Below are 16,737 nucleotides of genomic sequence, written 5' to 3'. Positions count from 1 at the left end.
ATTTTGTACCGATTCTAGCATATCAGATAACATTGCCGTGTGTGGATGCCAGATGGTTGACGCATACTCTAGTGAAGGCCTGATCAGAGCTTGATATGCATGAAGTTTAGTTTTCAAGTTTGCGCATCTGAGGCGGCGTTTCAAAAGACCGAGTTTTTTTGATGATTTGCTGGTGATGTATTCAATGTGACTGTTCCAGGTTAGGTCGGAACTAAAGAAAATGCCGAGGTATTTTGTGGATGAAACGGTCTCAATTACGGTGCTATTGACTATGTATCTGACGGATGATGAGGGTTTGGCTACGGAAGTAAATCTAATATGTTTGGTTTTTTCAGCGTTGATGTGCATCTGCCACAAATTGCACCACTCTGCGAGTTTTAACAAATCTGACTGTAGAATGCTACTGTCATTCGGTTCGGTAATCTCCTTATATATAACGCAATCATCTGCGAATAGGCGTAGAGAAGAAACAATATTAGATCCAATGTCATTGATGTAGACCAAAAATAATAATGGTCCGAGCACGGAGCCCTGGGGGACACCGGATTTTACCATGCACTTTCTGGAAATTATGTGGTTAAGTTTGACCGATTGCGACCGGTTACAGAGGAACTCTTGAATCCATTGGATTGTTTTCTGATCAAGCTGGAGGTTACGGGCTTTAGTTATTAATCGCTTATGTTGGACGCGATCAAAAGCCTTTGAAAGGTCTATAAAAATAGCATCTGTAGGAGCAGAGCTATGCATGGATTTGTGCAAGTCTGTCAACAATTCGAATAGTTGGGTGTTGCAAGAGCGTTTTTCCCGAAAGCCGTGTTGGTTTGGGATGAGGATGTTGTTTCTGTTCAAGTGAGATATAATTTTCGAGTAAATGATATGTTCTAATAGCTTGCAAGATATACAGGTTAGAGAGATTGGACGGTAGTTGTTCGGACTTGACTTTTGGCCGGATTTGTATATGGGTTTAACAAAGGCATATTTCCAGTCTTCCGGTACACAGCCAGTGTCAAGCGACTGCTGAAAGATCAGCGACAATAAATACGCTGATCTGTGGCAGGTTAATTTTAGGAGTTTGGCACTAATTCCGTCGGGCCCCGGGCTAGTCTTATGAGGAAGGCGTTGTACAGCTTGCGCGACACCATTTTCAGTTATTGTAATTGAAGAAAAAGGGTCGTGAATGGTAGGTTTTAACAGTGCCAGTGAGTCTAGTGGAAGTTCTTCCGTGAACACTGATGCAAAAAATTCGTTGAAGCATTCAGCACTTTCCTCTGGCGACAACGCTATGCCTTGATCACTCAGTAGAGTTGGCTCAGAAGGGTAGGCTGTAGGGTTCACCACGCGCCAGAATTTCTGGGGGTCAGTTTTCAAAAGGTTAGGTAAGGTGCAGTTAAAATATTTTTCCTTGGCCTCTTTTATTGAGGCCTCCGCTTGTTTTGAAAGATTTTTATAATTAAGCCAATCTTCCGGAGTATTAGTTCGTGTAGCCCCTTTAAAAGCTCGTTTCTTCCTATTTAGGCATCTTTTTACATCGCGTGTGAACCACGGGTCATTTGTTTTGGTGCTGATTGTTAGTTTCGGGACGCAGCATTCTTCTATTTTTTTTAAAGTGTCACGGAATTGAAGCCAATTTTCGTTTGCAGCGCGATGTTCAAAACTTGACTCAAATATTGGTATAAAATCATCTAACATACGGTTCATCTTATCGATGTCAGCACATGCGTAATTCAATAACTGCTTAGTTACTTTTGATTTGTCGGCGCGTGGTAGATATAGTGAACAATGGACAACTCTGTGGTCGCTAATTTCTTCAAGCACGTGGGTAAGAGCTTCCTGGGAATTATTAGTGAAAAGTAAATCTAAAATGTTATCGCCACGTGTAGGTTCTGTTACTAACTGGGTCATGAGGTGGACGTGTGTCAAATGTAGAAAACGCAAGCATTCGTGACGGTGGGAGCTGTTACTGCTGACAGAAGAAGATGCCCAATCTATGCCTGGGTAGTTGAAGTCGCCGCCGAGAATAAGAAGAGAATTTGGATAATGGGCATGCACATACTCGAGTGAATCATTCAGCAAGTCGACGAACTCTGGACCGCTATCGGGGGGTCGGTAGCAGGCACCGATAATTACGGTAGTGTGAGCTGACTGCGCAGTAACCCAAATTGCTTCGATGGACGAGTCGTAAGCAATAACTGACGGTTGGAATTCTTGTTTAACAGCTATAATTACTCCTCCTCCTTTAGATACCGATCTGTCCTTGCGAAAAACTGTAAACTGTGCAGGAAAGTTAAGTTCAGAGTTCGAAATGTCGGCCGACAGCCACGTTTCCGTACCGATCAAAATGTCGGCGGAACATGTGTACAAGAAGGAATTTAGGGTGTCTAGCTTATTTAAAATGCTCCTAAAATTTATTAGGAGCAACGTTACTTCAGATTTGTAGGTGAAGTTTCGATTAGAAGAGGTAGTTTGTCAATCAGCGAGAGGTTGGTGCGGAGAGACTTCGTTAAGAGAACTGCCTTGGGGTTTCATTGCATGGGGCGTGAATTCCTGTCTGGGAGTTACTTCGACAACGCTATCAGTGACAAAGTTGTATCGAAAAACGCGGCCCCAAATGTACAAACAGTTAAAGCGAACCGAATAACGCTCGCTTCCTTTGCGCTTAAGCTTTGCAAAATCCCTCAACCGTTTACGGGCCATCTGCACCTTCGGCGAGAAATCTTCGTCAATCCAAACCTTGGGAAAATCTAAGTTTTTCAGTTTCGGGGCATTGCGCAAAACCTCGGTTTTGGACTTAAAGTTTAGAAATTTGATTATAATGGGTCGATCAAAATGCGGGCGTCGCTTACCAACGCGATGGGCGCGTTCAATGTCACCAACTTGTAACTCAAGGTGCGCGGAAAAAAATTCTTTAACAATTTTTTCTGTTTCCTCGTAGTCTTCTTTGTCGGTCTCGGGAAGGCCTTTAACGATGAGGTTGTTCCGCCTCATCCTGTTATTTATATCGTCTACTACATCAACGAGATCTTCATTTACTTTTGATATGCTTGATTTTACTTCACGTACTGAATCACCTACATCTTCGCACGTTGACTCAATTTGCGATATCTTTTGCAGACCTGTCTCAATGTCATGAATTTTAGCATTAATGCCTGCGATGTTTTGTTTTATTTCTGTCAGTGTAGCTGTAGTTTCTTCATGAAAATCTTTCATCAAAGCTAGAACGTCATCAATCTTCGGACCAGGGTTCACTTCCACGTCACCAGCACAGAGTAGGAGCAAAGAAAGGCACGTGCTCACCAACAAAACACATGGTCTCGGGCTAGCAAGGCGGAACAAGTTAGACGCGCCATTGAAGCGAGCTCTAGGGTAACTTGTGTTCTTACAACAAGACACAAACGACCCGATGCGTGCCCGGTATGTAGACACGTCTACACCCATACTAGTGCCCAGGATACAGAACACAACAAGGAATAGTGGGGATCAGCGGCCAGCAGTATGCAAGAAATACAGTTCTGTAAAGAGGGCAAGACTAAATGCCTACCTAGAACAATCAAAACGAGGACTTAGCCATGGCTGCTGCAGGCCGCAAAACCCAAGAAAGAGCTGTGGGCAGCGTCTTTATGTAGTGTCCGGTGGCGCTACATTCGTTATGACGTCAGCGGGAGGATGATGTCATTCTTGAGTGGTGACGGCGCAGAAAGGATGAATCGGTGCCAATCCTCGGTGACGGTGTGCGACCAAGCAGCAAAAGGAACACGAGGCAGGAACCTAGAACAATCAAAACGAGGACTTAGCCATGGCTGCTGCAGGCCGCAAATCCCAAGAAAGAGCTGTGGGCAGCGTCTTTATGTAGTGTCCGGTGGCGCTACATTCGTTATGACGTCAGCGGGAGGATGATGTCATTCTTGAATGGTGACGGCGCAGAAAGGATGAATCGGTGCCAATCCTCGGTGACGGTGTGCGACCAAGCAGCAAAAGGAACACGAGGCAGGAACCTAGAACAATCAAAACGAGGACTTAGCCATGGCTGCTGCAGGCCGCAAATCCCCCGCAAATTTATGTTATCATAATTGATAACATAAAAATGCAAGGTTTACATATTTATGAAACAATACATTTGCAATTAGGTAAGTTGTAAAAAAACGTAATATATAAAGCCAGGATACAAAAGATAACATAAAGCAAAGCAAACAGAATGACAGTGTTAAGGTTGTCTTTCCAAAATGCATTTTAAAAAAAAGATGTTATGGTCGAAAGATCGTTTGAAGGGACACTGAAGTGCAACAATGAATTGGCTTAGATCAATGAGATATGCACCGAGATACCTAATGCTGCTAAATTTACCATCACAGGTTTAATACAAAAAGATTCAAGATCAAAGATTTATTTTGAGATTTCGCGTCATTATTTGCACGTTCTCTCGCTTAAAAGCCTCTTCTAGGAAAAATTGTTTCTCTTCTTGGTGTACCGTCAAAAAATTAAGAGTGTAAGAAAATATTCACGAAAAATGACATCCTTTTTACGCCACTGAAGCAATTTATAGCCTACTCAATTTTAGGTGCTTCTGTGCGCTTTTGACACTGCAGAACATTTTTCATCTTGACTTCATTTGCGCGTGTACACCGTGGGTAAGGTCCGATGGTGACGAAAATGAAGTTTCTGCTGCTCTACAACAGAGTGGGACGCTTGCAACAAGCTGCAGAGCATCTGAGGCTTCTCGAACAGTTACTAAACTGGGCTTGCTGATTAGTTTCTCTTGCACGAACGCTTCACATTGCACGATTCTATAGTCTGCACAGGTGAAGTATACTGCTCGTTGAATGCAAAGTTCACGAGTGCTAGGATTCAGTGAGCACGCTACGTACGACACGCCAGCAAATCCAGGAAACTCGTGCAGCGCCCATGACTTTGATGGTAGCACAAGACCACGAAGGTCACCGAGAGTGACAACCGCGTCAGACGAGGGAGTTGAGCTTGCCTCGTCAGCTTCGTCGCCATCTGCAGAAGTTGCACCGTTGGTATCCACAAAAAGCTGTGCAGGAGTGCTAATGCGTCGCTGTTTTCTGTTGTCATTCTCAGACGGCACACACTGATGACGCCGCTTTGTTTGGGTCCGCGGAGCTGGAGTTTTGAGCGTCAAATATGCAGGCAGGTTGGGCAAGATCGTCGGGACTGCATCAGGGGCGAGTGTCGGCGCTCCCCTAGGAATTCGGACTTGAACACAATTGATAACATGTACGTAGTCTCTCACAATGAAATGCGGTTTGAAATGTAACTCGCACACAGCACAATCGGCGTCAAGCTACTTGTCAAGCCGATGGAGGTTCCGCTCCCAAAGAAGTCGTCGTTCTTCGTCTTTCGGGGCCTTAAAAAGTGATACTTCTGACTTTGTTGCACACGCGGATATCCAGTTGTGCAACCTGGCGCGTAACAATCGTTTAGACGCTACTTCTTCGTCATTTCGCGACTAAAACCGAGATGCCGGCCATGCCGCCGAGCCAGCCGAGTAAACCACAGAACACCTACCAGTGTTCTGTGGCAGATTGGGCGATGGCAGCGCCGCCGCTATTTTCGCCACAAGTTGGGGATGGAGAAAGCAAGGGGAAAGCGTTTCGGTCGCGCCACTCAAAAGTTCTAGTACACTCTCATGGAGCGTAAGAACAAAACAGGAGAAGAGTGGGTGCTAATAAAGCAACGAATAAAAAAAGCAATGTAGAGATCTAGCGTTTATTTTTTTAAATCTCAAAAGAAAGTGAAAGCGCTTAGCCGGACACTTAAGAGGCTAACAGCCCTGAATATGAAAAACCTGGAGTACATGCTGTCGTTTTGCGGAGGACAAGGTATAGGAGGAGGAATGCCATTGCGGAGTGCTATTGCAAGCGATAGCGACATCAATGACTTTGCTTGATCACCTGAAGAAGTGGGTGCTTGAAATAGAAATGAGCCGGGCCGGAAGAAAACATATAGATGCCAATGTAGTCAATGGTATCGAAGTTTCAAACAGTGAGAACATAGTACGGGTGTTTTGTAAACTCTACAAGCACACTTTGCTTCCACGCCTATTGATATAGAGGCATTTAAGCAAGAGTTCCCTAGCAGAAAGCCTAAATTGTCTGATGACACCGAATCAGCTAAAGAGCTATATATATCGCCAATTGAAGTAAAAAGGGCTATAGATAACACGAATTCCGCTAAATCTGCTGTGCTAGACGGCCTTTGTGCTTCGTTTGATAAGGAGTTTAAAAATGAAGTATCCGGGGTACTCGCAGAAGTTTTCGATCAAGCTTAGAATCTTGATGGCGTCCCTAGGTCTTTCAGTGTAGCGCTTTCAGTGTAGTTTTGATACCTAAGACGAAACAGTCCGAGAAGTTAAAATTAGTTTCTTCGTATATACCCATATCACTAACTAATTGGGATTACAAAATTTTAATGAAAGCCTCAGCATGGCGACTAAAGGGGGTAATCGAAGATTTGGTAGGGCCCTACCAATCGTCTGGGATTTTGGGACGCTCCATTGTGACCAATATACATAAGATGCGCTGTGTGCTTGAGTGTTGCGATGCCAATCAAAAAGGGGCAGCCATTTTACGGATTGATCTCGAGAGAGCTTTTGATTGTGTTTTCCACAACCTTATGCTTGCCCTTCTTGACCAAGTCAACGTTGGTTCCGTAATCAGAGATGGGGTATCTATGCCATACCAGATCGCACGACCAGACTGGTAGTCAACAAGACGCTAGTAAATATAATTAACATAACGCGTTGTGTTCATCAGGCCTGCCCGCTGAGTCCCCTACTCTTCAGTTTATTATATGTTGAGTCGTTTCGCTTAGCAATAACTCAAAACAGTAGCATTCACGGCGTAAAGGGACGCTAAAGTCAAATAACAATTTACTCAGAGTGAAAGCTCAATGTATGACAACATCTAAAACGACCATATTGTTAACAACAGTGCCTTACTTACCGAGAAATTAAGGTAAAAGCACAAGAATGAAAGCGCCACAGTATAATATTAACAAAATGATCCCGATGACATCAGACGAACCGCCTACAGTTACTCACTAGTAATTGATTTAACTGCACTAAATAAAAAGTCTTCCGTGCATCGAAAGACGCAATAAAATGATTTTTGTTCGTTTCTGTTTGATTCATGGAAAAAAGAAGTGCTGGACGTTACTATGAGGTATGGCGCGAGTGATTCAAAATTTAATTTTCGTGGGGGTTACGCGAGACAGGTGGTGCCATCTAATGAGGCCCAGTAGAAGCAATAACGTGTGCAATCTCGAAGCAAAAGGGGGGAAATTGACGAATATGCGTAGTTAATGGTGTGACTACCACTGCTTTTGATCTGCTGCTACTAGCGCAGTAAAACCGGGCACCGTTGTGCACGCCAACTGGGACGTGAGGCGGTCCGGTCTGTCCGCTTCTCGAGGCGGGTAATTATAAGTGCGCTAACACGATGCAGACAACTAAAACGTGAATTTATTTAAAATAGACCCTGCCATGGCACAAAAATAACGCTACGAGGTTTCTGGACTGCCATTTCTACGATCAACGTCGACTTGATAGTTGCCTGTAGTGTCCCTTTAGGTTACAAAAATCGGAAGTTCAAATTCCAGCATATGCGGACGATGACTGTATGTTGTACCGAACAAGTTAGTGTTATCACTACCATCACTGTAGTTGAAAGGTTCGGCAATGCAACGGACAGTCTAGTAAACGGGGGAACGTGCTTGGGCTTCTGGCATGAAAAGTGGTCGTCCAGACCAGACTATTTTGCCAATTAGAAGTGGGTTACGACACCTATCAAGTATATTGTTGTGCCGCTAAAATATTATACAGATTACGAGGACTACTTGCAAGATCGAGCGAAGAAAATCCGGAAATACGGAATGAAATCCGCCAGTAAATGGATATCACGGTAACCATCTGTTGGTGTTTTCAAGAGTGACTGTCTGCATTATCTTCTTTGCCTCAAAGCTTTGGTATTATCAGCAAATATTGTACTGTTTAAGGCCAAACATACAGAAGCTTCATTGCATCTTGCTAGCGTTCGTGTGAGCCTTGAACTAGGAGAGATGTTATAGAGCCAATCTTTCTTGAAGAGAGAAACACGGATGGCTGGGTTTACCTAATTCTTTCGTGCGCCAAGTCGTAAATACGCTCTTTTCTTTTCGCTCCACAAGGAATCCGTTCTCACGTACAGTGTGCCAACTGAGAATGATGCGGGCTTTACCTGGATATGTGTTTAGTACGAATCACATGACCGGTGCCATATTCGGGTATCTTAAGGAGGTTATTCTAAGTTTTATTTGTTAGATTTTTCAATGAATTTTTGTTTTCAGTGACTCGTCAAAAGTTTTACAAAGATTTGTGTGATGATGTTTTACTAGAACCACTGTACCACACCATGTATACACTGGACGTAAAGCGCGAGATGTGCTTAAGTGAGTGAAGAAAATGCAAGCGGCTTTTGCCGTGAAGCCCTTATTAGGCTTCACACGGGTACATTATCTCTCAGGACATTTAAGGCACACCGTGGCTCTTGCTCACCTTGGGGGACAAATTACCTTATATGTTAAAACAGGAAACTATAGAGCATGTTTTCATACATTGTTGGGAAGGTGAATATTTTCAAATGTACTTCAAAGGACAATAAAGAAGGAATTGCCTCTAAATACTTGTGGTATAATATTTCTGCCAACAGTTGGCAAAGAGAGAATGCTTATTGATATGAATATGCTATGTGGCCTTCACTGTTTATGGTGGTCACGTATGGTGGGATTTTATTTCGACCAAGATGCACGGCCCACACAAATGTATTTCCGCTAATGTATGGCCAAGTATTTTGAACTGCAGAGACCTCAGGAGATTTTACCTGAGCGGTTGTCGAGGGTTATACCCTAGGCAACACTTAGGGGATTTCTGTCTGTGTCCCTCTCGTAGGACTGTCACAGCTTGCTCCTGCTATGCTTGTGGTTTGAAGTACGCGCCTATGAACAGGCAATAAATCAAAAAAAAATTGCGTAGCATAGTGGTACAATACGGGGCTGGCACGTCGCTATCCAAGGTTTGAATCCCATTATGTTATTGGTGTTCTTAAAAGTTTTTTGCCTGATACTTGTTACGGGCAACGGAGGTGGTGGCGGTGAACAACTGCGGCGCCGCCCTTGACCCGTGTTCTGATCTCATAACAGCTCTTGCTGTAAGATAAGTAAAAAAGAAGCTATCACGGCCCTTGCACTGAAAACAAACCACGTATGTGCATCCATGACTTGGTTTTCTTTCCTGCATATAAATGTTTGTGCGATTGAAATAAGCGTCTGCATATCAATGGTGAAGAGGTTATATATGCTAGCTTGGGAAATCTACGTGAACAATTCGCTCAGGCATTTCTTTTGTTCGCTAAGACGGCATACCACCGTTATTGTATTGAGCATATAGGTTCAACGAATGTATCCCCCGAATGGCGACAAACTTGTTGCGTCTACACTTTTCATGCAAATCTAAGACAAACAAAAGAAGACAGACTTTATTTCCAGGCCAGTATCTCTGAATGCCCATGTCATCATGAAGTCTCGGCGTGATTTTTTTATACATGAACAATACAAGTAATATGGAAATCACTTCCCGTAGAAACGGCAGAGCTGGAGCGGAAACAAAGGCAGAATGCCGTTTCTACATTGCGGTGAACCATATGAACTGTTGCATAGGCCGAATTCTCGAGATTGCACAAAACTTGCGTGAGTATGGTAGAATGAATACGGTGAGCAAGGTAGGCCCAATCAGGGTCGCACGTCTGCATTCTGAATGTAAATGATGTTTACGGCATTTAGCCGGAAAGAACGCGAGTTTTGTAGCTATGCATTCATGAATGGAGAAGTCGCGAATAAGGCATCGCTGACAAGATTTTCTGGCTGAACAGCAAGACTCTTCGAAGAATACTTAAAATATATTTATGTGCTTTATGTAATTTCTATAAATCATTCACCAATTTTTTTTAAAGGATGAGCTACATCATAAGCAAGAAAGCCATGAACGCTACAATAAAAACTCTGCTGTGATTTTATGTTCGAAAGATCCCCTAAACACTCGCATATCTTTGCATCGTTTCAACATAATATGCAATTACCTAAGCGAGCCTAAAGGGGCCTTGAAACAATTTGCAAGCACGTTCAAAAAACACTGCCAATCAGTAGTTGAGACTTTCCTCAAGACACGAACCAAACCTCATATAGCACAGCACGTGGCCGGGATGCAAAATAGGTTCACAAAGTCTACTGAAAATGCTTTCTTTTCTTTAAGCAAATGACGCTAAATTCAAAAAAAAAATCTGACGTCACAGCCATTGTATCAGTCATTTGCTGATTTCAGCATTACGCGTGGTCGTCACTGCGGTCATTGCGGGAGGCCGCGACTCGTCAACGCGTAGGCCCGTGATTTCACTGTAAGGCACGGTGTTAGAATAAAAAAACAAAGACAAAAATACTCGAAGTCACAACGCGCGTGTGACGTATTTTCTCCCTCTAACATCCTATCTTCCAGCTTCCATTGAGACGAGAGAAGACGGTATGCAATTTCAGCGTGCAACAAATCTTTGCAACTCCACTCCAACGTGTTGGAATCTGAAATGTATGAGGTGTTAGAATTGTGGGGTATTAAGCTCTTTTAGTGAATTCAATTCATGGCTCCTTAAAAATTGCTGCAGGGCGCCTATAATAAATATGTACTTCAGAAAACATAAAAATCATGAAGAGGAGTTGCATAGTTTCTTATGCGTGAGACAATGCACAAGAAATGTATTGGGGATCAAGACTTCGTCCGCAAATGTAGGTGGGCATAACATAGAATTCAAATACAAGTGTGAAGCAGATATTACGAATTCTGTGTGTTTCGGTTTTAATTCTTGAATAAATGTGGCCAAAAACACTTACGTGTGCGCATAGAGGAAGGTCAAGTTGGGCGCTTCATTGTGCATTGCGGCTGTTGATGTTTAATATCCCAATAACAATACTTTGTGGACGGCAGCTGTACCGGTGGCACGGATCAACGCATCCTGGTCTAAGCGCATCCTTTATTTGTTACTGGAGAAATTGTCCAAAATATCGTCTCCCCAGGCGCCGACGGCGGTCACAGTGGTCAAGCCAGGAAAGATCGACACGTGTACAGATCGACGTCACCGCCTTCCCTGAAAAGAGTCGACCACAGCCCAGCTAACGTCATTTCGTGGGTGGCAGCGGTAGCGGTGGCACGGATCGACGCATGCTGGTCTAAGCTCATCCTTTATTTGTTGCAGGTATGTGACTTCTTTTTTTCTCACTCAATACCATTGCCTCAATTTAATTCCGCTGTTTCCCTGCTGCCACTACCCCTAAAGCTGCTATATTTCTCTGATACGTCTGCTGTCGCTAGCTGCTCGTCTTGTGACAAAAAGTTAAAAAAACACATCTGGTCGTGGCATGTGCTTGTTGTGGCATTGTGTTACATGTTGGAAAATGTAGTGAAATCAGTGACCCACCTTTTGGTGCTACATAAGACGCAACCAGAAAAACCCAGAAATGCGGTACCTGTATGAGTGAGACACTGACTGTCTCTGACCCATTGCAGGCATAGCTGGCACAAATTAACAAGAGCTGTCTCAAATATCTGTGCTAGAGACAAAAATATTAAGGTGATGGGTCTATAGGATACTGTACAGCAGATAGAAACATCTATCCAGCACTTGTCTCACACCTATGCAGAACTAAAGATGCCCTCATCAGCAGCAAAGGGATATTTCAGATTTGCGTCGCCAAGTTGAAACTGTACAAAAGTCGCAGGAAGGTTTGCGAATCTCAGAGTTGAAACTACCAGTGGAGTTGCATAGTTTCATAGTGGGAGCAGTTTAGCAGGCGACATAATATCGAAATTCACGGCCTTGCATATTGTGAAAATGTAAAACATCTAGAAGAAGTTACCATAGTAGCACTCTGTCTTGAGATCGCTTAACTGTCTGAGGATGACTTTGATGGGTTGCACCACCTCCCGATCAAAGAGGGCAGGCCTCCAGTGGCTATTACCAGATTTTCATTGAGAGCCATACGGATAGAATAGTTCGCGAAGCGAAAGCAACTGATGAACAAGCTTCAAGGAGTGAGATTTTTTTGATAACCTGACTGCAGCAAACAAACAACTGTTGTGGATGGCGAAACGAAAAGCAAGGCAAAAAGGCTATCAGTTTGCCAGAACTTCAGAGGGCAGAATCTGTGCGCAAGCGCCAAGGCATGCGTGCTATCAAAATCTCTATCGTGAATGAACTAAAATCGCGTAACAACCGCTGACAGTAAGCAAGCAATCACACTAGTAAATAATGGCTGCTCACGTCACGCCTGAAGCAGAGTGATCTATAATCTAGTCTGAACATTTAAATAGCTTGGTACAAGTTGAGAAGTGCTTTCACAAAAACACGTTTCACTTTTTCACATAAACGCAAGAAGCCTGAGAAACAAACATGTAGAAATTGAAGCATACTTATATCAGTTAGATTGTTCGTTTCATGTCTTAGCTTTCTCTGAAATTTGCCCCATCACGTGGGTCTAGTGGCTAAGGTACTCAGCTACTGACCCGCAGGTCGCGGAATCCTTGCTGCGTAGGCTGCATTTCCGATGGAGTCGGAAATGTTGTAGGTCCGCGTGCTCAGATTTGGTGCTTGTTAAAAAACCTGAGGTGGTCAAATTTTCCGGAGCCCTCCACTACGGCGTCTATCATAATCATATGGTGGTTTTGGCACATTAAACTCCACATATTATTCAATCAAGCTTTCTCTAAAACTTGGTGTTCAGAAAACGTAAATGTGCTCGATTTTGTCAATTATAAGGATGGTTCTATGTTTTCTTCCGGGAGATGGGATGAAGACGTGTTATTTTATGCTCACCAGCATTAATCACTCCAAGAGAGTTTACATGCATTTGCGATGATTTTGAAACAGTTGCAATTGTGGGCCTCAAGTTTGCTAAACTTGTTGTCTACCGTCCACCGCAGGCGGTACTTTAAAATTTTGTTTATGTCAAGAAAATACGGCATCACGTCAACGCTAACAATTGGCAGGTCACAATAGTTCGTGGACTTTAGTGTAAACCGGCTTTGCTATAATCAAGCAAAATTTCAGCTACTTCCAGCTATGCTAGTGAACAACTGCGATAACCTAATTCACAATCCCGCGAGGTTTACCGCGCAGAGAGATACGCTCATTGATTTATGCTTCACAAGTGTACCAAAGGCTGAAACTTGTTCTGGTGTCTTAGCTACAGATGTGAGTGACCATTTATGTGTATCTGGAATCTTTCTAACTCATAACTCTTTGAAACAAACTGCCCCATATCTGCATGTTACTCTGAAAATGTCGTCGAAGGACGAGTCTTGCGTCTGAAGAGAGTAAAGAAATCGTTTATTTGATGTTCTGCGCAAGAAATTCGGTAAATGGTATACTGGAAGCGCTGCGTTAGACTGCCTCGAGCGTGCAGCGGAGGTGAACGAGCGCATCAAGTCACGTCACAAGTGAGACATAAGCGCTATCTAAAAGTTATCTTGGAAAACGAAGCGCGCGCGCCCTGCGCACCCATCTGGGAGGTGATAAGGTGTAGGACGAAAGGCGACGGGTAGGTGCCACTACCCTGTCGTATCAGCAAAGCGTTCGAAACACTTGCCTTTTCGTGTAAGCGTTGCTTCGTCTGCGCAACTTGGTAGACGCTGCGGTCCTTTTAATTACTTAGGTATGCTTTTTGTAGTAAGAGTCATTTATATAGAATATTGACGTTTTCTTGTGGTACCTCAAATATGTACAATTGCTTTTTATTTGACAATACACAAGTAATAAATCACACAAGTATGAATCTTGAGCAATATTGGTTGGCGCTGTGGATGGGGTCGGTCGTTTATAGTATCGTTTGGCCACTTTGGTGCCGTTTAGGGTACCGGTGAAGGCGGACAAACAGACAAATGTACAGGCATACAGGCAGACCAAAATTATTGCGTCGAAGGTCCCCAAGAAAGGCTATCGTCTTGAAAAAAGAGTACACTACGAGATACATAAACCAACGCAGCATCATACTATTGTACTCTCTAGTCTTGAGCGCCGACTGAGAAGCGGTGTATTCTGAGCATAATTCATCTAAATCATATGAAATATCCGTGTCAAAATTACAGCATAATGTTGTTTTTTTCACGAAATCAGCCGTCAAGTATAGAAAGACCCAAAAGGCATGGATCATGAGTGATGTTCAATATCGTAATAAACAGACAGGAAAAAAATATTCGCTACTTACTTAAAAACACGCGATCTTCGATTATTGCAGAAATTTAGGAAGTTTAACATAGGTTGAATGCTCACTTGAAGAAGGCTAAACTTGTCTTTCTTAACGCCAGTTTGAATGTGTAGACCGGAATAGCCACTAAACAGAAAATCTATCATGGATTAACAAGCACTCCTTCATTGGGAGTATCACTGGAAACTTGAGTTTGAGGTGTAAAATACTCTGGTGACACTTTAGCAAACTAGTTAAACGATTCTTTTATAATGCAAATGCTAGGTCAAAAGCGGTATCAGCGTCGGTACAGAAGCAGCAAAAGCTAGCCGGATGTACGAGCAGCGTCGTTGTTGTTCTTGTTGTTCTCCTTTTGTTAGTGGCGCATACCCACTGTGGGGGATTGGCCAAGAATCGAGTGGCTTTAAAATTTACTGTTGACATTTAGAATGATGGAGGTATACCAGAAAGATTACCGATAGCCTATAGGCAAGTGTGGTGCTTAATGTAATGCATACAAATATTTACATAAACAAATTTATTATTAGAATAGACCGATAATAAATTATACGTATATAATTATGTGGACATGTTAAGATAATGAAACTGGTTAATTAGTCATCCTATTAGTTTCATCAATATAGTCCTGGATGGCCGCGCGTACTGTGCCATTAGAGAAACCAGAAATGGAAGCTCCAGAAGACAAAATGACAGGCAGAGATAAGTCCATACCAATGCCACGCAAAGGTATTTCTAATAGGGTTTTTCGTAATGTGTTAAACTGCCTGCAGGTCAAAAAGAAAGGGTCTATTGTTTCCAGTTCATCACAGAATGCGCACAGTGGCGAAGGTGCCTGAGCAGACCTGTGTTTATAGAAATTTAGATTTGGTACCCGGCAACGCAGCCTTGTGATAGCTACTTCTTGTTTTCGAGTGCGGCAAAAGTCTCTTCGCCAGGGATATAATAAATGGCGATATTCTGTAGAGTTTGTTAGTGCTGAACCTTTAAAGACTTGCATAAGCGTACGTCTGCGGAATCGAGCAGCAGTCACATAAGCAGATGATGGACAGAGCGGTAGAATTGGTTTCCTGATTGACGACTTAGCTAAGGAATCGGCTATTTCATTCAGAAACAAACCTTTATGTCCAGGCACCCAAACTAATCGCACTTTTCTCAAATGCACAGGTACTAGTGCACGGAACGCCCTTGTTACGTGATTATCAGCACCAACAGAAAGTGCTGCACAGAGAGATAGGGAATTTGTTACTATGACAGCTGATGTAATTGCTGTATCTAACTTGCGTAAGGCGAGCACTACTGCCAGAAACTCAGCCACAAAAACGGGTACGAAATCGGGTAGTCGAAGGAAATAAATCCAATTTAAAATCGGGCTGCAAATACCAACCCCTGACTTTTCGTCGTATTGCGATGCGTCTGTAGCAATAATAACGTTCGTTGTAACGCAGCGCAGGTGATCTTGTAGTAAACCATCCAAAATATTATGGGGAAGTAATTTGGCATTATTAGGAAAAATGTCGTCGAATTGAATTTCCACCGGGGCTGAATTATAACGACTCGGCATGATGTCGCGTATACGTACGTTTAGAGGCTCCAGTAAATTTTGCACAAATATAATTTGTGGCGTATGAAATCGCGGCCATCTAGCAGCAAAAAAAGATTCCGGGGTGGAAATAAAGGCTGTTTCTGAATGTCGTAATGGTGATTCATAAATTCTTAAGAATGTCTGAACAGTCAGAAGGCGAATTCTACGAAGTCAGAGGGCACATTTAGCCGAATTAAGTAAAAAGCTGTTGCCATCGAGCCAGCTCTCCAATATATTAAGGTAGGTCTGCAGCCGTTCATATAAGGTCTGAATGTTATCTGCCATTGCAAAAAATGCGATATCATCTGCATAAACATAAGTTGTTATATCCTGTTTACGTGGGATGGTGCTCATTAGTAAATTAAATAGCACCGGGGAAAGCACCGAGCCTTGCGGTACTCCCCTCGTTTGGGTATGAGTAGATGATGAAAACCCATCTTTAAAACAATAAAATTTCCTGTCTGCGAGAAAATTGTGAACCCACGCTACTATGTATGATGGAAAATCAAGGTATTCTAATCGATCTATCAAAATACAGTGCTCCATGGTATCATATGCTTTAGCGATGTCTAAGGTAACTAAAGCAGCATATTTTTTTATGTAGCCGAGCTAATTGAAGCCTACTTTCTAAGTCAACGTGGGCATCCCAAATTGAACAACCAGCCCTGAACCCAATTTGACAGGGACTTAGAATAGACCTCATGGTAATAAGTTCATAAACTCGTATATTGATGATTCTCTCAACCAATTTCACTAAGTTTGATGTCAGTGCGATCGGCCTTATGTTATCCAACGTGTATGCATCATTTTCATTTTTTAGCAACAATACAATTTTGGCAAGTTTCCATTCTGGAGGT

Source organism: Rhipicephalus microplus, chromosome 6 (assembly GCF_043290135.1).
Source record: "Rhipicephalus microplus isolate Deutch F79 chromosome 6, USDA_Rmic, whole genome shotgun sequence".
Classification (NCBI taxonomy): Eukaryota; Metazoa; Arthropoda; class Arachnida; order Ixodida; family Ixodidae; genus Rhipicephalus; species Rhipicephalus microplus.
The sequence above is the reverse complement of the archived record's forward strand: the minus strand, read 5'-3'. Positions refer to the sequence as shown.